This window comes from Anneissia japonica, unplaced genomic scaffold (assembly GCF_011630105.1).
Source record: "Anneissia japonica isolate Jap-2015-1 unplaced genomic scaffold, ASM1163010v1 scaffold1863_len523710_cov156, whole genome shotgun sequence".
In the NCBI taxonomy this organism is placed as follows: Eukaryota; Metazoa; Echinodermata; class Crinoidea; order Comatulida; family Comatulidae; genus Anneissia; species Anneissia japonica.
Window position 1 is genome coordinate 460164 of NW_022714601.1, and position 22657 is coordinate 482820.

At 40.8% G+C, this 22657-nt stretch overlaps 1 long non-coding RNA gene across 1 annotated transcript; it reads left to right on the forward strand.

Annotated features, from left to right (window-relative positions):
* Positions 1–217: 217 nt before the first annotated feature.
* Positions 218–5481, forward strand: LOC117109057. The gene is made up of 5 exons (XR_004445456.1): positions 218–1201; positions 1892–2116; positions 2926–3080; positions 3695–3802; positions 4443–5481. It is a non-coding gene; the product is annotated as an uncharacterized LOC117109057 (long non-coding RNA).
* Positions 5482–22657: the final 17176 nt, after the last annotated feature.

Sequence of the window (22657 nt, forward strand, 5' to 3'; positions counted from 1 at the left end):
TATGGATGTTGCAGCGAGACAGCATGGTTTGGAGAAGATGGTGAGTTATTGAACATTACCTTTGTTTTTTCTCAAATTTAGCATTATTTTTTCCAACTATTTAAAGGTCATAATTTATATATTAAAATCCTAGTTACTTTATGATATGAATTTTGTTTTATATATTTTGTTTTATATAGTTGATTATTATGTACAGAATGATGTTTAAAAATTTCGTCTTGACGTAAAAGCTAGTTTTTTGTTAACTAGAAGCTTCGCATACCGTGTGTGCACACGTGTACGCTATGTGGCGTTTGACAGGCATGTTGATAATACGCGTTTAAACACGATTAGATAGATGAGCCTATTCCTCGATAGAGATTTACGGAATCCTATACCTAGTTGCTGTAGTAGTACAGTAGGACCGTACTAGGCTAGGGTATGCCTAGATTAGCCCTGCTTTCAAGCTAGCTAGGCTAGCCTAGCACATATAATTAAGGACGGGCCTATCCTATTACTACTAGGCCTAGGCTATATTATTTATATTATTTATGGGCTGTGGAGGGTCCAGAGACCTAGGGATCGTTAATAATAATTAGGTAATATTAGTCAATAATACCTAGGCCTAGACTATCTGGTACTAAGTAGGTTGTGTTAATGAGTTGATGTTAATTGGTCTAGGCAGCCTAGGGCTAGTTAATATTTCAATCCATTAATTATATTGACAAGTCGACAAAAAAATGCACAAATAAATGTTTAAATTGATGTAAACTGTTTTGAGTTTAATAAAACAAATTAAGTACCCGCTGCTTACTTGGACTCGAATTCAACCTTGGCCATCAGGCGCAAGCTCGGTGGTCAAGAGGTATGATCGTGGGTTCCAGTCCCACCCGAGAACAACTTGCGATTTTTTCTCAGTTGTTTTCAAATGTACTGAGTATTCGGTACATTTCCACGTGAGGTAGGACAATATTACACCAATACAAAACAAATTAAGTTACTATTTGTATATTTTTTTCATACCGTAATTACAACTCATTTTAATTCATTTTAATTGTTTCAGATACATGAAAATATATGGCATGTAGTAAACCATCATATCACGGACGGCAATCCACATGGAATCGGCTAGTAAGGGCAGATAGAAAAATGGTTAGATTATCACTCCCCCCGCAAAAACAACGCAGTTGAAAAGATTGCTGATTGTGATCAAAATGTCCAGGTAAGTGATGTTATTATTATGGTTCACAATAATTTCAAAATTAATAGAAAAGGAATCATCATGGCAGACTAATTACAATTTTAATACACAATTGATTATTTATAATTCAAATTACAAAGTTATCTGCACTCTTTTTAATTAATAAGGCCATGTAAAATAAAATCATTGGTATCATCCCCTCCCTACCATCAGAGAGGCCACCGACCCGATTTGTTTTTTTATTTATTTACAAAACACTCAAACTCCATTTGATATAGGTATGTTTACCACCCGTCCATATGCGTGATTTTATATGGAGATAAATGTATTATGACGTTATTCATAGGCAAAGTTTCTGCATGCTATAGATTAATTACATAATTTCTTGTATGCAATTTTATTTGCGACGGGGTTTTTTATGTTCGACGCGAGAAAAGACAAAAACACATCTCTCCCTACCATAAAAATTGATAACATAAGAATGCTAACCAACTTTTTTAAAATTTTAAAAGGCTATTTTATCACTTTCATCAATTCATGACGTCTTCATAAATTGTTACTGTACTGTAGCTTGGTTACTGGTTATTCTTCAACATCTGTGTAAAAAAGAAAGCAAAAAAAACCGTGCCCAATAATGTGTGATTATAATCTAGGATTTGTATCAAATTGTGATCATTTCATGTATTAACATACCATATTTCCTTTTTTTAGCATGCATCATTTTTCCTTGGATATCTGGTTCAGTCAGTGTCAAATGGCTCTTCATAATTGAGAATGTTTTTGCAAAGGCTGATTTTACTTGTTGGGGGAAGCATGGATGAGTTCACCTCCTTGCTCATTTAAGAGACCAATCCCAACTTTCCACATTCTCAGAAAGGGTACAACTTGGTTTTCCAACATATGGAGTTTTGGCGATATGTTGTGCTCATTCTTGCGGTACGTTGTCATAAATTTTTGGATCTGTAAAATACATTTGAATAATTTAAACTAATATGGTGGGGGAGAGTGGGTAATGGTAAATACATACAGTAAATAATGAATAAGGTATGATAATAATTTTTTACCAACAACATTGATTTCAATATCACTTATAGGCTTCGTATGGTTAATTGATTAGTGAATACTCGCAAATTCACTGAACAGAGGTATAAATTTTGCCTTGGCTTTCTCAAGTTTTCCCTCTAGTTTAGCTACATGTCCAAGAGGAACTTCTATTATCTGTTCTGATATTACACTGTTGGCTGCGTCCATTAATTCGCTTACAATATTTATCTGAAAATTACATATATACAAATGCTATGCCTATCTTTATATAATTTTTAATTAATCAAACATAAAATAATTGTGTGTGCAACAAAGCAGAAATAATTTTTGAAGTTCACATTCCAAATATAATTGCAACACTAAATTACACAATGTCAGTTACCTCGCAATACTTGTGAACATGATTGCCCACAAATGCCTTGCCATGATATGCCGGGCATTCTACCTTTCTGACCTGCAACACATCATCCAATGCACAGACTATGGGTCCTGAGCCAAATTTAAGTTGTTTATCAAGCTTCATTTCCTTAAATATGCAGTGTACAAATTTAAGTTAATGTTCATTTAATATTGGTTAAAACAATACAATACATTGTAGTGTTTTACAGTATGTTTCTCTAATGTACTCAATAAAATGTGTCGATTTTTATTAATATTGTACTTCATACTAACCAGATCTTTAATTTCTTGTTGTTTAACAGCTATGTTCCTCACTGCATTGCACACTGCCATGGATTTAGTAACGTTTTTGTTAATAAATACCAGCGGTATTTCATCTTCGAGGTTTGATATTTCATAAAGCTTCTTAAATACACCCAGTGAGATGTGTAGGCTTGGAACTGACACCTATGAAAAGGTAAATTCAGTATACTTCAGTGATAAAAAAAACATGTAATGCTTCTGATACCTAATTATTTATGAGGACATTACTTACTTGGTTGATTTCAACATCTACCATGGTTTCTCTTACAACACTCGAATCTGTCATACCACCTTGTTGAAAACATTTAAAATCCCCAGCAAGTGTCTGTAATGTCCTGAATTCTCTTGATGGATCACCTCTGTCTATCTCATCTTTGGTGAGATTACAAAACAGACAGCAATACCGTCCTAAAATAAACAATTATTTTTCAATGAGTTTGTATTTGAGTACACTTTATGTACAGAATAATATGGTGTTTATACTAAATATAATGAATAAGCATAAATGCTAAAATATTATTATTTATTATCATTATTATTATAATTATTATTATTATTATTATTATTATTATTATTATTATTAATATTATTATTATAAATCATATCCATAACATACAAACGTTGCGTTATGACCCTTACCATTTGGTCCATTGAGCCCGTACATCCTCGTAAGGAACTCGTAATCGCCGAAAAAAAAAATAGTCTAATGCGATGACCCCTTTAAATAGAACATTTGTTTTTCATATTAAATTGCCTACATTTTTTTAGGAAGATAAAGATAGAATTGAAAAGGCTAAAGAAATTCAAGGCATCGAGAAACAGAAGTGCTGCAAGATAGAGGAAAAGTGTAAGGACATCCAGGAGAATGTGTGATATGTAAGTATATGATTTTTAATCTAAAAACCATTCTTACCTCCAGGTATCACCATCTAACATTCTGATATCATCGAAGACATCAGGAAAGGTCCTTGCAATGTTAATAGTATAGTCAGGACCGTCACACATCATCAGCACGCGACGCTGATATGGTGAAGGGCGTTTGGCTTGCTCAAACTACAAATTTGGATTTCAAATTTTGTGCTACCGCTTCCCCCCCCCCCCTTATCACCGCCAGCCTTTATCCAAACTTCATTATTATGAAGGTGGATATTGTTGTTACTGAAAAGTAATAGTGGTTAAAATAATTTTTACTCATATATTTTTATCCAAATTTCACATATTGCATGGACAATCCATCTTTTAATTTTTTTGTGTAATTAAATCATACAAAATTTTTGCTTTGATAAAAACATATTTTTTCCCTATCAATATTGATTTATGCAGAATGGAAATAAATATAAACATGTTCAGTTTAAGTGAATGAAATATATATTTACGCATGGTGTTTGTCGAGGTATGAAAAGAACAGCTTCCGAATTTCAACTACTCTCACCACGGGGGCCTTTATGACTTTATATCCCCCTTCTGCAGTTGCAGCCTCACTCTTGACAACCAGGTCTTCCAATTTACCTTGCAGGTACTCATCAGCTATTTCGAATTGCCTACTCCGCATCCTTCGCTCTGAAGCTATTGTTCCTGGTTGTAGATACCTTTAATAACATGAATTAAATTTGTAACTTTTGGTTTTGAAACCAAATTCTAGTAATATGTTATTATTAACTAATAGCATTTTTACCTTCTTAATTTGCGGAGTTGCTGCCAAACAAGCTCACAGTCAGCCTTGATAGCCAGTGAACTGTCAATATCAACTAGGGATGGAGTTGCAAATGCAGAGATTTCGTGTGCTAATTGATTGTTGCTATCCCTATGTGATATCACCTCGCGTAAAGATGACATTTCCTGTGTAGGTCGTTAAAGACTCCTTTTGCACACATTGCTGCTGTATTTTGCTGCTTTTGTGATTACAGCAATCTTCACTGGCTAAAATATTGTAATCACACAATTTAAATACAGTGATAAAGTGCTACTACAGTACAAATGCAATTAATAAAACATTTTCTAATACTGTTATTATGTTAAAGAATGTTAAATTAAATTTGTTTAGTATAAAATAATTAAACCCTTACCCTTCCTCTAGTTTGGATTTCAACCTCCTTGCACTCCTTAAGAGATCGATACACCACTTTATTAGACAACTGTTGAACTTCAACAATTGTGGTGACTGCACTGGATATTCTTCTGTATTGTTGTTCAGCTGGTGTAGAGCACTTATGTTGATAGTAGTCATCATATTTTAGGATTTCACCGCATGATTTGCATAACAGTTGCCCAGATTTCAATGAGTTCTGAACAATCATGAATGGTGTTTCACATCAGATACATTCACAGGACACATGCAGACAAAACAAGTGCATTGACGGACTCGAAGTGTGCCAAACAGTTTTGATAGACAGTACAAACAAAAATGATGCGAACACTTAGTTTCTAAATTTTCAACTGACATAATACGCAGACAAATGGCACATTCAAATTGTGATAACAATGATTGATCTTTGACTGTAAATTTTTGATTCAATGCATTGTGCTCTAAATGCTTAGAACAAATGCTGGGTTTGATTCTGTAACCTGTTTTTTGTTGTTTTTTGAATAAATAATATGAAAGACATGAAACTTCTTGATGTTATCTCCATACGTATGGTCTCAGAGCGGTATGTTTGTATGAAGCTGTTTGACATGTGGTACAGATGTATAGAGGGTGAATGATGCTGTCTTCCAGTGAGAGATCAATACCAAGATGATTTAGAATTTCTGGTTTTATAGTTGATAATGAGTACTTCCTAGTTTTAAATTTTGTGCCACATATTCAGCAAATATTTAATAATGATTGCTTGTGATTGTCCATAATTATTAAACGACAACAAAATAAACGACACCACCATTAGTTAGTGTGTTAACACTGTATATTGCCCAGGCCTATACTTTATACAGTGTAACTCGAGCCTAGGCCTAGATGTCGGCGAAATCGTTGATGAAAATTTCTCTTTGTAAAGTAATTATAAATAAATATACGCAGCTTTTACGTCAAAACAAAATTTTGGTATATAGTAAAATGAAAGTTGCTCTAGAAGTATGAAGTGACGGGACCCTTAGGGGCGAAGAAAGTCATTGGTCGAGTTCCTAGTCCACATTTCAAGCGCCCTGACCATCTTACATTAGATGGATATGTGCGCTATATAAAACTACTCTATTATTATTATTATTATTATTATTATTATTATTATTATTATATTCGGCAAATATTTAATAATGATTGCTTGTAGATGTCCATAATTATTAAAAGTTATAGAAAAAAAACATATAATACACCACAATACACTAACACAGCAGATAATTTCAATAGAGATACAGAATATACGACAAAAAAAAAATAAACGACACCACCATTAGTTAGTGTGTGAACACTGTATATTGAAAAGGCCTATACTTATACAGTGTAACTCGAGCCTAAGCCTAGATGTCGGCGAAATCGTCGATGAAATTTCTCTTTGTAAAATAATTATAAATAAATATACGCAGCTTTTACGTCAAAACGAAATTTGGGTATATAGTAAAATGAAAGTTGCTCTAGAAGTGCGAAGTGATGGTTTTTAATGAAGTGACTAGGATCTCGCACAATCAGACGATAAGTTCGATGCTGAGTAGCGCTTCTTGTTCCTAAATAGTGAGGGCGCTATTTGTTTACAGTGCTCTCGTTAGCGATCGTCGAAAAGCTGTATTACTTTCGATAAAAACAAAACTATCACTCTGATTTCGATAGCCGGTACAAAATTTATATAAATATCTGTAACTTTGATCACTTGCAGTAATAACAAATATTATGACGTGTATATTTGATTTACTACATGAATATTATCACAGCCCACACATTCCCTCGCTCGCTCGCACTTGCTATACATTTCTATCAAGCGCGGCTCGAAAAACAGAAGAGAGGCTTTCGACAGCGTGAATAAGAAACATCGCGTTGAAAACATACATAATATCGCAGTTCTCTATTAATGAAACCACCGTTCAGGCTGAAGGAGAACCATGAAAAAATCGAGAAGGAGATCCCGCAGATGCACGCGACGAAACTCACGAATCCCACGCCAAGGAACTCGGATCGCTTCAAGACGATCTTGAGAGAGAGAAATCGGACGCGGAAACGAAACTGGCAACGACGAAGGCGAACCACTCGGACGAGATTGAAAATATTCGAGCGCAGATATCTTTCCTGGCCGAAAAGGAATCGAAACTGAGAAGAGACGGCGGTAAGTTGCAGACGTACCTAAAGGAACGGGAAGAGAAGCATCTCGATCGGATAGCTTAACTGGAATCCGATAAGATTTCGCGATCGGCCGAAGCGGAAGAGGCTCTTGACGAGTGCGCGTTCCTTTCAGAGAAACTGAAGCTCGCGACAGATTCCGAACGTTGGTCAAAGAAGGACCTTGAAAGGTGGCGAGCCAAGAAGAGGTCGTGGCAAGCGACGGCTGAACGACATTCGGCAGATATCGACAAATTCGCGAGCTGCTGAAGAACTCCGAGAGAGAACGTGCAAATCTTGAGTCCCAACTTTCGAACGTCGACAAGAATGTAATGGATTCGAAAGAAACGGATTCGTTGAAGCGGGAGCTGGAAAAACACCGACAGGAGATCCGACAACTCGAACGACTTCTGAGCGACGAAAAGAGGGAGAAGTCGGGTGAATTCTACGAAAATGATTTCGGAACTAAGTAACGAAGTCAAAACGGTCATCGACGCGCGCGATAGATTGGTGAAAGATAACACCGAAATGGAAAAGAGGCTATCGGAATCGGAAAAACGTCTGTCGAATGTGTACGACGAATCGATGAAAAAGGTTGTCCACCTCGAAGAATCGGTGTTTTCGAAGAACAGGGAAGCGGATGAATTGAGATCAGACTTGACGAAAACAAAGATGGAGATGGACGAGATCAAAAGACAGCTCAACTTTGCCAATAACAAAGTGGCGGAGGCGTATTCCGAAGTGACTCAATTCTTCGAGAACTCGGAAGACGGAAGATTGCACGAGGAAGGTCGAGACTTTCTCACACGACGCCTCGATGAAGTTGAACGTTCGTTAGAAAATGAAAAGATGAAGGCGGCCGATTGTGCGCAATTGAACAAAGAATTAATGAGGCAGATATCCTTTCTGACGAACCAAATAGAAACAGTAAATTACGGCCGAAGTGTCGAGGTAAGCAAATTGCGCCGATTACTGAACGATTCCAGACGCGAAGGGTCTCAACGGAGTGCTACACCATGAACGACTTCGACACCGTGCTCGCAGGACACGTGCTGTTCCCTTGGACGAGCGAGCATTCGACGGTGATATCGAGGAGCCTGTCGGCACTCTGGAGGTTCCAGGTCGTCGTTTGCACCGTACCGGCGTTGCCCGTCGGTTGTTGTCCGAACGTCGATTACCGGTGTTTCTTCTGCAGGAAGGAGCTGACGGACGAGGAGTGTCACCATCTCGTCATGACGATCGCGAAGGACGAGGAGGATATCTGCCGCGGTGGGCCTCCAGTATTCCAGCGTCTTGACTCTCGCCAGTCGACGAGACCGGAAGTCGCTGAGAAGGACGAGTTCGATATCGCGAGGCACGTCGACAGGCGTGCGAGATCGGCTGCCGACAAGCTGAGGGTGGAGATCGAAAAGGAGATAAGGTACGTCGAAGCGTGCGTCCGATACGCATCCCTTCCAAAGACCGTTAGTCTCGGTTGCATAGCGCACGTCGCGAAACTCGTCTCGTTTGGAAAGCGCAGACGGCAGCTGGCGTACGAGGAACGAAAGACGTTCGACCACAGGGACCTCGGAAGGTGGTCCCGAAATCTGCTGGAGTCGATGTTGGTCAATCCTGACAGGCGCGATTAAAGACGGGCCGCGTTGGCCTCGTTCTTCCGTTTGGTGGTCGATCCGACCTCGGTGGTGAGGGACGCGTCGACGACAAGACACGAGACCGCCTTCCGAACCTGGATGGAATTGTGCGATGTGTCCGCCAAGAGCGTTTGCGATTACGTCGACGGACAGAAGGGCGTGACTCTGAAGACAAACGTCGAAGACGACCTGACTGGCATGTAAAAATGTTTACTCACCTGGCACGTGTTCTTACCCAGCTAACACAAAACGTTTAAAAAACGTTTTGAATTGGTTTTAGTTTGGGTTTCGTTTTTGTGGAACGTTTTCAAAACGTTTTTAAAACGATAAGTATGATTTCTGATAGGATACTTTTGCACAAAATCGTTAAAAAAAAACGTTACAAAAACGTATGCAAAAAACTTACAAAATAGTGTGTAAAATAGAACGAATTCACAACCTTCTTAGAACGTTATATCACAACCATATTTTCACCAATTTTCACAAAAATTGTTATCGTTTTTATAAAACGTTTTAAAAAGGATTTTAAAACGTCGATGTGTAAACATTTCCTTTTGATTGCAAATTGTTTGCACCAAAACGTTAAAAAAACGTTGAAAAATCGTACGCAAAAAGACTTACAAACAAGTGTATAAAATAGAACGAAATCACAACGTTTACAGAACGTTATATCACAACCCAATTTTCACCAATTTTCATAAAAAAATGTTATCGTTTTTATAAAACGTTTTAATAACAATGTTAAAACGTCGCTGTGTATTATAGCCTTTTGTTTGCAGATTCAATGCACCATAACGATATATAAACGTTATAATAACGTACGCAAAGACTCCTCAACAAATGTATAATTAGAAAGAAATCACAACGTTCACAAAACGTTATATCGAAACCAAATTTTCACTAATTGTCAGAGAAATTGTTTTCGTTTTTATAAGTCGTTTTAAAAACGTCGCCGTATTGCGTTTTAATTGCAGTTTCCTTGTACAAAAGGTTATAAACGTTGTCATAACGTAAGCAAAATACTTACAAACACGTTTATCACAATTAAATCACAGCGTTCACAGAACGTTACCTCGCAACCAAAAATGACCACTTTATTCCAGCAATTTAATTTACTTATTTTATAAAGACCAAACGTACCCAATGCTACGCTCAAACAATTAACATAGGTAATCTATCAAATTTGAACCAATTATTCAGGTTAATTGTTTTCTTTAACTTTAACACATTAATCTGTATAAATCTACGTGGTCACCGTTATCATCCATGCATTTATAATGAGTCTTAGCCACGAATAAAATTTACTGATTCGTCAACAAGCGTCACGTGACAATTTATGTACGAGAACGCGTGCAACCGTTGACCGATTGCCATTTTGCTCCTGTTTTTCGTTGGATGATGTAGGCTACGTGACGTCCGTTTCTGAATTCAACTTCTGCTGATACTTTTAGAAAAAAAACTTTTAATCTGATCGTAACAATTTTATGAAACTATGGAAGGTAATTTTATTATTTTATATACATTACGTTTAATTTTGTCTTTTAGAAAAACACAAAAAAAAAAACAAGCCAGAGCCGTCGGTAGGCCTAGGCCCCAGGCGAGGAAAACACGTCAATTAACTAGCCAGCCCAGGCATAGGTAGGTAGCCAGAGAGTTGAAAACTAAGTGGGAACAGATTTGCTAGCGAAGGGAGCACAAAGGCGCACTGGGAGCTGAGGGTTTAATGCTCATGCCCTAGGGGAAAACCAAATCCGTTTTCTGAAATAGTTTGTTGGTGTTATTTGACGTCAGGTTTTTTGGTTTTGTCATGGTTCTATCTAAATACGGATCCTAGGCCTAGGCCTAGTTCTACAGTTATCCTGTGCTGTAGGTCTAGGCATGCCTAAGTGTATTGTATAAGTGTAAACTGCGAGGCATTTAATGACAAATGTTCCTTTTCATAGTTTTAAATCAAGAACAAATCTGGGAATATCATGATGGATGAGTTTAAATGCGCCTTGTCTGTCTCATGGCCATGCTAGCGGCCCGGTTGTATTTGCCCTGGTACTGGCACATAGGCCTAATCTAATTATTTTTACTAGTGATTCTTAGGCGTAACGTTTTTATATTTTTCATGAGAAGTTGCTAGCTATAATATTACAGTTAAGATTTCTATGTCTGACTTTCTGTGTCGGAACAGGTCACAATGTCATTCACCATTTTGATTGTGCTGAATACTATTTTTGTAGTCCCTGTATGACTGCTCATTTGTGGATTTTATATATTAATTGTTTATAAACTTTTCTTTAATATTTTTTGGTTGATGCCATTATTTGATAAATATATGTTTACTTTTAGTTACCAATGACCTGTATGACTGTTCATTTGTGGATTTTATATATTAATTGTTTATTAACCTTTCTTTAATTAATATTTTTTGGTTAATGCCATTAATTGATAAATATGTTTACTTTTAGTTTCCAATAACCTGGGGGAAGAAAGTTCAACAGCTTTTAAGCAAGTCCACCGTTCTTCTGTAAAGGCACTCTGTATGCATTATTGAATACTGTAAGTCCAGACTTTATCTTATTATTATTATACAATATTACATCATTGTTAATTATTGAAATGGTGGGCTATCAGCACGATATGTTAACCTTGTATGTACTGTATGCGTATGTTTATCATTACATAATGATCACTTCAAACAGTTTAATTACCTATCATATTTTCATTTATTATTAACTAATACATTGATTTAGAATGGGAATTAAATGTTTTAAGGATGTCATGTATCGCGGCTTCAGACAATTTATTAAAAAGTTTTAAATTACCATGATAATTTTTAATTACCTTATATTTTTTTTTATAAATATTTAACATACACATGTTTTTTAATAATAAATTTAATAATGTAATTATAAATGTGTTTACTCTAATCTGTTGAATTTGTTTATAGGACTAATATTCAGCAGTCAAATAATATAATAGCAAGGGTGATCATACATACGTTTGTAATTAAATCTGTTGAGTTGGTGTTACCTTGGGACTTTATCAAACTTTATAACTGTTATATAGCAAATGTTTTACTGAAATATTAAAAAGAATATGTTTGGTTAAGTTAAGTTTAACAGTAATGAAAAATCACTTCACTTCAAAAAACAATACTAAAATTCATCCTACATGTAGAAATATTATGTATAAAATCAAAGAAGGCCAACTGTAAATTAAATTGACACATTTTTGTGTTAACTTTTTACAGAAATTTGAGCAAGTTTGTAATGAAGAAGATGTAGTTGCCAGAAGAGATGACAACGATGAGGACGACGGCAATATTATGTAAATGCGTTTGATTTGTGGCACATCCTCTTTATTGGTTCTGATACAACTTTCTACTCAGCAAATGGTTCCATTTTGACAGAACGGCTATGAATTTCCTTTGTCAAGGCTTGATTCAGAGACAGTGTAGCCATCTGCTTTTCTGAATATCCTAGATTTTTATGTGTGCACTGTGGAGTTTTTCTACACTGGGCCTCTTGTTTATTTTTGATATTTGTTTGACATTTTAAAAAACCAATTGAACTTACCAAATACTGAATAGATGATATGGAACTTGATCTTTTATTAACTGTACTTATAGAAATAGTATAGAATTGTCAGCACTTGACTCTAACTTGATTTTGATATATATTTTTTTTAAATATTGATTATTGTAAATCCTTTTGTCCTATATTGAAATGGAGCTTTTGCTAAACTACAGTATAGCAAAGTACAGTACAGGACGCATTAAACATTAAAGGATAAACACATAACGGTACATAAGTGTAAGTAATTTTGTATTGTTGTCCTCTTCTGTCCAAGAGCATCAAAGTTAACACGATGTAGTTGGAATCATACATGTGACCAGAGGCCGACCTAAGGATATCTACGGTTCAGTGTACAGCGTTTGTTCAAGTTTTCAAAACGCATTGGAACACCGATCAAACTCAAAAGTTTTACCATTATTTTGATGTTTTAAATATTGATTTTGATATTGTAACACATTTTAAGAATGTTTTAAAAACGTTTAAAAACATTAAAATAACGATATAATGACGTTTCTGAATGTTAAATTGAAAAGTTATTAAAACAATTTAAAAACTCCACATAAATACGTTTTTAAAACGTAATATTATAACGTTTTACAAACGTAATAAAAACCCTTCATAAACGTTTTTAAAACGTGATACAAGACCAAAGTCGATGTAACCAAGGTTATTTTTACGTTATAATAAAGTTTTTAAAACGTTACATTAAAACGTTATTAAAACGCTATCAATACTCCAGAAAATTACGTTTTCGAAACGTTTTACTAAAACGTTTTTTGAACCAAACTCATGCTCCTCTCGCAGCATCAACAGTGGCGACATGGACGGTATGCCGGACACGGACGTGCTCTGGCTTTCTTTACGACGACCGTCGCTTTCTGTTCTTGAGAGGTTACGTTACGTGCGGTTGGACGATGTCGTCGGGGAGGGAATGCAAAAGACAGGCACGGCATCGGCTGCAAATCTGACAGGGAATTTTACGCTGGGCTCGTCCGTCGGGTGTCTCAGAGGAATATCCGTCAACTCCAACGTCCCCGTTCTGAGGTCGGTCGGCATCCCTTTCGAGCTGAAATTGGGGAACGAAGAGAACTGCACCGTTCTGCGCAACGCAGGAGACGGGGATTTCGTGCACGTCGACGTGGAGGATCTTGAGGTGGTCGCGCGAGGAGTTCCGGTAAACTTGCAATTGGTAGCTGGCACAGCGTCGCGGTCTATAGGGTAGGACGGTCGATTCTGGTACGGTTGGACGGAGTTGTCGGAGAAGAGATTCGAAATTTAGGCGAGGTGTCAGATGCAGATATAACGGGAGACTACTTTTTGGGTGCGTTCGTCGGCTTTATTTGCAATCTGACCTTAAACTCACAAAGCATATACACTGTGGGTTGTCAAAGCCATACGACTGCGAAACCCGCCGAGATCCCTAACCGCGACGACAAGAATCCGTGACTACCTACGACGACGACAGCGGCGGCGATGATGACGACGGCAGCAGCATCGGCAATGATGACGACGGCGAAAGAGTGCTAGCTTTAGGCGCTCGAATCACGCGTTCATGAGGATAGCCGATGACGGAAGAGTGAGAGCGCATTTCGAAATGGGATCCGGACCGTTGATATTAACATTTACGGAGTTAGGGCGTTGTTTGTTTACATTTTTACTGTAGACCGGCCTTACTTTTCTCGTTAAAATTCATCATTTTTATATAAATTCATGCATTGCAAAAATTTTGTTTAGTAGCTGATATAATAATTAGACAAACAGAACATGGATGGGGGGATATTATACTCATATATTATTTTTAGCACAATTCTACTATGTACTAAAAAATGCAGTTCCGCTAGGCTCGCACGATCCCAATCGCGACATGAATGTGTTCGTTCGAGGCTTGCGGTGCGTAAACATATGAAAGGCACGTTGAAAACACTTATTGTCCCAATATAGTGCGTATGAAACCGCCGTGACTTGGTCGTACCTCTTCCAGTCTACTGCGCGACGCTATCGTTCACCTTCAACAGATTTGGCCTTATGCTGTTTTTCAGAATTTTGGAATTGTATTTCGGAAAACGATACTCCGATCTGTATGGCGTTGGGATTTTGGTCGCGGTTATGAGAATCGGTTTTCCGGTGGGTTACATGTGGACGTTGACAAAAGTGAAAAGTCGTGTGTGGAATTTTGCAGCAACGTTCGTCTGCAACTGCGTGATACCGCTCGTTATGGTATAATTTTCCATAATCAACGTCCTCGTCGAATTCGGGCCAGATTCCGTTTCTGCGGTGGTGCACTACTGCTTCGGCAACGGGGTGCTGTTGGCGTACGCGATGAAGCGACTCACCGCCGACGACGACGACGACCACAATTACGAGAAGAAGAAGAAAAAGAATAAGGAGCAGAGGAAGATCTCCATTATTGTTTAAGACCCGATGACGTATGTCATCGAACGTATAATCATGAACGTAAATGAAAAGATCACTTATTTTAACAAGATAGTGATGGAAAAATGTGTTGAATTCCGTGTCCTGCTGAATAACCAAAAAATATCGTACGTTTCAAGTAGCAGTTCAGATGAACAGACGAAAAACGTCGGCATTCTTTCGCAGCAAGAAGATCTAGGCCTGCCCCGAGAACACGTATCGAACTGAATCTGGACGCCGTTCTTCCGATCTTCGAATGAAGTTGCTTTGAAATTGGTCGACAATCACACAATCGACTTGGAGTTTCCCGATTTGAACACTTACGTGTACGTAGATTCCGTACTTTCATTTCTTTTGGCCGACGACCAAATTGGAATCTGCCGCTTGGGCTGCATTAGGCGAAAGATTGGAATGCTTCGACGTGAAGAAAATCAACGAGTTTTCTGAATTACTTTTACATTCCTACGAATCTTTTTAGAATACCCGGCGACCCGTGGTTGAGATTTCTAGCCGTATGCGAACCGTTACTTTTCGGAAACTTCGCCGCTCCCGTCCGAGACAGACACCGTCCCACCAACCGACGTCTTCATCATTTGATGATGTCGCCGTACGATGACAACGTGCTGAACATGCAGATTCTAATTATGGGTTATGTCTGCTATCCGTTTCGAATAGCATTGGCCGACTTTATAAACGACCTGCCAACACCACCGGAATTCGCCGACACGTCGATACAATTTTCGATTTCCTGAAAATTTGGAAATTCGTCATCGTACGCCAATATAAAGTTTGCATACATATTCTCTATCGACGACCCCGAGAAACACAATTATCACGCCGTCTTCAATTTTACAAAGCCTTTGCGACTCGTTCACGTGATAAAAATGGGCAGCACCAAGCATCTCATAGATGAGAAGACGAGGCAACCGCACCTGCAACATCTTTACTTCGGAAACAATTGGTACATAGACGAGACGATAGGTGTAACACCGGCGTCGAATACCGGTTCGATGCGAACACCGATCGATTCGATCTGTACGTATGCCAGCCGGATCCGTCCCTTCTTGGGTTCGTGTTGAACATAGACGACGGCACCGTGGAACCGGCACCGCCGATCGGACTGCAGCTTCGTTTGGGGAAGGATGTATCTCCGGTCAGACTGAAACCGGTGGACTGTGGCCGACGACTCGACCACTATTTCAAACCGTCTTCTAGAGCCCGATACATATGATATTTAGATCCCAACTTCTGTTTATTCATTCCTTTACTGAGATGTAATCGAATCAATAAAGTTATTGTAAAAACTTTAAAAAATTGTATGTGTACATATCTGTTTCTTCTATCGTTTCATAAATTTTGTCATCATCACCTTCATTCAACTTTCAATAGCCAAAATCCTTATTTGTTATTTTTACGAAGTTAAAATAACCAGAAAATACAAAACTATTATAGTTTTTTATATTTTATTTAAATTTAAATAATGAAGTTTTCATTTCTACGCCATCGTCAAGAGCTTGATGCTGGCGAAGAGGATAGGTAACGTCGCCTCGTCTTCCGACAGATATGTGCATATGGTGACAATTAAGTCGACGGTAAACAATGATACGTTGGATAGCGTATGCATTCGTTCTTACGACGACCTTCTTCGTCAAAGGATCGCAATGTCCAGACGTCACGTGCAATTCCAATCCCAAGTCGTATCGTTTTGAAAATTTGTATCGCGAGACATTCACGGATCCGAGCATACGGTCCTACATATCCGAGTTCAGACACAAGACGAACGTCGCGTGCGACCTGAAGTTGCGGAACGGAGATGACTGCATCGTACTGCGCAGATTCGGTTCAAGGGATTTTGTACGCGTCGACGTGGAGAACTTCGACGTGGTAGCGCGATTTCACGTGGGAGACGTAGAGTGATCGGCGAGGAGTCCGGGGAAACTCGAACCGGGACGATGGCAGAGCGTCGGGATCAGCAGGCTGGGCCGATGGATTCAGGTGCGGTTAGACGATGTCGTCGAGGAGGGAATGCAAAAGACAGGCACGGCATCGGCTGCAAATCTGACAGGGAATTTTACGCTGGGCTGGTTCGACGGGTGTCTCAGAGGAATATCCGTCAACTCCAACGTTCCCGTTCTGTGGTCGGTCGGCCGATGCTCCGATGACGGCAGAGAGACCCTCGCAGTTTCAAACGCGCGTCAGAGTTTCGACGCCAGACGAGCATCTCTTTCGAACTTAAGTTGGGTACGAAGAGAACTGCACCGTTTTACGAAACGGGGATTTCGTGCACGTTGACGTGGAGGACCTCGAGGTGGTCGCGCGATTTCGCGTTGGAGACGAAGAGTGGTCGGCGAGGAGTCCCAGGAAACTCAAAATTGGTAACTGGCACAGCGTCGCGGCCTATAGGGAAGGACTGTCGATTATGGTACGGTTGGAAGGAGTCGTCGGAGAAGAGATTCGAAATTTAGGCGCGGTGTCCGATGCAAATATAACTTCTTTTTGGGTGCGCTCGTCGGATGTATAGGCAACCTGACCGTAAACTCGGAAAGCATATACACGGTGGGTTGTCAAAGCCATACGACTACGAAACTTGCAGAGATCCCTAACCGCATGTGTCTACTTACGACGACGACGATGACGACGGCAGCGGCGGCGGCGAAAGACAACTATTACCTCGCGGACCTTCGGTGCTTACAAGTTCGAAAAATCGATGCACGGTGAGTTTCACGTGCCGACGACGTCCTGAACGCCGACGAGAACGGGATGGTTGTCTCTTTCGACAATTTCCTGCGGGAAGAACACGCAGTCGCCTACGTATTGTACAGCATCGGTTTTCCCGACTCCGTAGACGTCGAAATCGTCAAGGAATATCTGCACGTGAGATTCGAAGTTGGAGATTGGTTCATAGAGACGATGAACCTGCGAAAATTACAGGTCCGCAAATGGTACGGAATATCGGTTCGAAGGACGGGAAACCGCGTGTACGTCGAAGTGAACGGAGAGAACAAGCAGGCATCTCGTCATTACCACGACGACGAAATGCTACGACGAATGAACCACAATCTTACCGGATTTTTTCAATTTTTCCTTTTACGGAAAGGATCAGTCGTTCGTAGGGTGTCTCGGTAATCGGAAGTTTAACTCGTTTCCGGTAAACATTCCTTCTATGCAAAGGTGCAATACGTCTCTGTCCTCGTCGTTACCTACCTGTTACGTTTTTCGCAACACCTCGAGCGATACGATCGAGATACCTGCTTCCTCGGGAGGTTCAGCGAAGATCTCATTCGGGTTGAAATTGGAAAGCTGGAACACGGGTAACGTGGTGCGTGCCGAAGGACTCGGTCGTGATTACGCGGACTTGAGCGTACGCAGCGGTCGGGTCGTGGCTCTGCAAATCTTTGACGGCGGGTTCCCGGCGGCGATGAGCGAAGAATAACTGCAACTCGGAATCTGGCACGACGTCGACGTCCGATGGAACGGTTCGGCGTTGCACATCGACGTGAACGGAACCGAGGGCCTGTCAGCCGGATCCCGAGAAAAGGATTCATCGCGCCGACCGGTACCCTGTTGTTTGGAGCGTCTAACGCTCCGTGGTTCGTCGGTCGATTGAGAGATCCTACCGTCAACGGCATCTCGATAAACAAGTCCGGACATACAGATTCGGAAAAGATAGCAAATTCAATTTCAACGTGCAACCTTTTCACACCTCCCGAGATCTAAAAAGCTCGTTCGCGTTGAAACTAGACGAAACCGGAACAAGCCACGTTCTGAACGCGAACGGGCAACAGAGTTACATGCATGTGTCCGTGATCAATTCGAAGATGGTGGTCACGTTGCTCGTTTCGCGAAACTTAGCTATCCTGATAAATGCGAAAACGCTGAAGACGGGAGTCTGGTACGAAGATCGGCGGCTTAGATCGGCGGCTTAGCACGGCTGGACGTGAACGGGATTGCCGGCACCGTAACAGAGATTGATCGAGACTCGATGTTCTCGGTTGCAATCTCCGTAGATTCCAGATACACTCAACGAGCATGAACTCTTTCGTCGGTTGAATGCGAGAGGTAACCGTAAATTCGGTCGACGTGGAACTGCCACACTCCACGGAAAGATGTCACCATAACGACGCCGACGACGCCGACACCGACGACGAGCGCGCGTCGAACGCGAATCTAGAGATGACGGACGAAACGATGATGGTACCGAAATGCTGTGTTTCCGATTACGCAACGTGACTGGCGTCCGAGTGTCTCTGACACACAAAAGCATGGACGTTCGCCACAGTCTGCGGATTTCGTTTTTACATGAAATTAATTAAAGGAAATGACGGCGGCCAGATTTTCTTCCTGGGAGACGAACTTCGCGATCACGCGTTCATGAGGATAGCCGACGACGGAAGAGTGAGAGCAACTTTCGAAATGGGATCCGGACCGTTGGTCGTCTAGAGTTCGAGTCCAATCGTCACCGGCACCTGGAACTGTTTCGAAGTTCTCAGGATAGGGAATTCTCCGCGATTGAAGATCAACGAACTTCCGGAGCAGTGGAGAAAGGTCAACGGCAATTACAGTAGTCTGGACGTCGACACGTGGCTGCATGTCGGCCGCACAGAAGGTTCGCCGTCCGTGGAAGCGTGCGTCGCGCGGATAACGTTGAACGATATGGAAATCCGACACGGAGATCTGCAGTCGTGTTCCTCTCGTGTCCGAAACCAATTCGTTTCCTTGTCCAACGAAACGGAAGAACAGCCCGAAACCTACGTGCAGCAACGGATTCCGTCCAAGTTGTTTCGACTGGAAAGCGGCGCCGCGCACACGTCTCCGATGCCTATGACTGACGTTCGAGATCTGTCGTTCTCGATCAAAACGAAAAACGCGACCGGACACGTGGTCATCGCTTTTGGAGACGTCGACCACATCACGATCTCGCTGTGGGGAGCTACGCGTGCGTCGACATGGACACGGTTCCGGAACCATGCAGTACTATAGTCCGACTCGTATGAGCGTCCACCGTTGGAACAGATTGAAGATAGAGATCGCGAACGCCTCCGTCACGACGAACGACGGCCTCAGGGAGTCGACGAATCTAGACGGTCCCTACACCCATCTAAATCTTGGCGATGACTTCGTCACTGGAACCGTGAATGGATTACGGAGCGACGAAGGATGCATCTCACCCCTCGAGCTCAACGGCGGTCGACGAGAGGGGGAACCCGCGGGAATGGCTTTTTGTCGAGTCACTTACCGCCTCGACGATTAAACTTCTCCGATGGCCGGGGAGGGTCGAATAGAGAGCATGTCGCTTCCGCTCAAACCGGACGAACAGACGCGAAGCGTTCAACGGCACGTGTTCACGGCCACAAGCAAGACCACCACCGACCTCGTCTGGGTTTTCCTCACCGACGGATACGCGAGAGTCGCCGTGGACGCGGGTTCCGGACTGATGTTTCTCAACAGTGCAAACCGTGTGCTCATCGGTAGGTGGAACGAGGTTCGATTGCTGTTCGAAGAAAGCCCGATGCAGATCGCGATGGGAGGGGAAATAAGCGAGAAGAAAATGCTGGAAGGCGGGTTCACGCATCTGAACCTGAACGGCAAGCTGCACATTAATTGAAAAGAACGACTTGTTGGCTCGAAGGATGCATTACACCTTTGGTGGTGAACACCGGTCGACCGATCGCACCGACAGGACTTTCTTTCTGCCAAGCGGCACCGATGCGGCCGCCCGTCGTCGTCGCCGTTGACGACCGCCAACCGGAGACGAAGACCCCACTGAAAAATCGGACGGGCACGTGTTCACAGGGAAAGGACACCGACTCTCTCGATATTGCTCTTCGACGGCCGCGCGAGCATCTACGTGAACACGGGTTCCGGAGCGAATTTCTACGACAACGAAATTCCTCTACGAATGGAACAGACTCTGGATAGGATTCACTGAAGGCTTCATGCACTTTTCCGTCGGTCGCGGACAGGAAGAATGGAAGAAATTGTCAGGTCGGTACACCGACCTCATTCTGGGCGACAGCTACTCCGTGGGATTATACGAAGGTCTCGGCAGCACCGGCGGATGCATTTCGGAGCTCGAGGTGAACGTTCGACCGGTACAACACACCGGTCTGGAACCTTACAACTCCCCGGACCCGAGATTGGTGGTTGTCGCGAAATCCGAATTATCGACCACGGCGGCATCGCCTGATAGTAGAAAGATCAGAATCGGATCGGGCGCGTGTTCTTACTTCGTTGTTCCGCAAGACGAAGCGACGTAGCTTCCATTCATGGAAGTGTCGTTCTCGTACAAGCGCTCGGACCCAAACGACGGCCACGTTCTGCTGTACGAAGGCTATATGGGGCGGAAGGATGATACTGATGGCGACATCCAAAACCGAAGGAGGAACGTTCGCGAGGGTGAGGTGTACTTCCGCGGTAGCGCCGAACGTCACGGAAAGGTGCACCTTTCGTCTGGCCGACGGCTCGATGCAATTGATTCCGAATCTTCCTGTTTCGCGGTGATGCTGGCTGAGTTCGTCGTCGACGATCACCCCGACGGAAAGTTCTTCTTCGGACGAGCGGACCGTTCGGCAAACAGAGTGATCGATACCTTCGCCCACGGTGTCTTCACGAATATGGGTTTTGGACAAAAAGAGTTGAAATATAGAGGGCGCTACATTACGTAATTATTCTGAGTCAGCGAAATCAATTAAGTGGAACGATGTATTGATCGCTACGCTAACGAGTTTATCGGTACAGGAATTCGCGTAGTATATCAGATATTACGGAAAATAAAAGCTATCTTTCATGAATTCAAACTAATTACAAGTTACTTATATGTGTATTAAACCACACATTTCAATTATTACGTTTAAAAAAAGTTTACTTGTATTTTTAGTTGTATTTCTGAGGCCTATTATACAGAGATGAAGTAAACAAACAGCGCCACCACACAAAGTCATGGTACTTAAGTACTGAACTTTAAATCGTCTGTCAACACATGTTATCCATCATTTAGAAATCTGTTTTTTTTGTACACTTTCTTATTAAATGTTATTTTATTGTTTCAAAAGCAAAAAAATGTGTAACTGTTGAATTTTGAGAAATTGCTTTTTTCAAACTTGGTGAATTTACTACCTTTTTATACAACCTAGGCCTAGCTTTAGGCCTAGGATAGCGTTTTTTTGTTATCCAGCATAGGCTTAGAGAGCGTTTGTGCGGGTGCGTGTGTGCTACAACAAACCCTATACAAAGGATCTGTTATACTACTAACACTGTGGTGGTTCATTCTCTTTTGGTGTGGGGGTTCTGTTGTAGAGTTTAAAAAGTACAATTATTTAAATTTCTTTAGTTTAAAATAAGAAAAACTGGAATTTTATTATCTTTAAAAATTTAAATAATAATAATATTAATTCACTTTGGTATTTACTTTATTCAATAAAGATCATTAATAATGATATCTTGATTTTCACATTGATGGATAAATTACAACATATAAAAACATAAAACCTGATAAACTACACCGGAGTCATATTTTTTTGTCATGAATTTAATTTTAAACAAATTATAAATATACAATGATACAAGGCTTTTAAAAAAAAACTACCGGTATATGATTTGAGAGATGCCACAATCGATTCACAGGGGATTGTTCATTAATTTTTTCCTATTTTCCTAATTCCTATTTCTTTTTAGGCAAACTATGATTCCTCAAAGAGTATGCACAATTAATTAACAATCACTTGAAATTAAATGAAAAATATAACATACATATAATAAAAAAGAGGTGTTGCATTAGCATACCAGCAGACAACTTGAGTGTTACCCAGCTACAGTAGTCAATTCTGCTAGTTTGAAATCATCAAAATGTCAGGCAGTCCTGTAGCAAATAATAATATCTCCA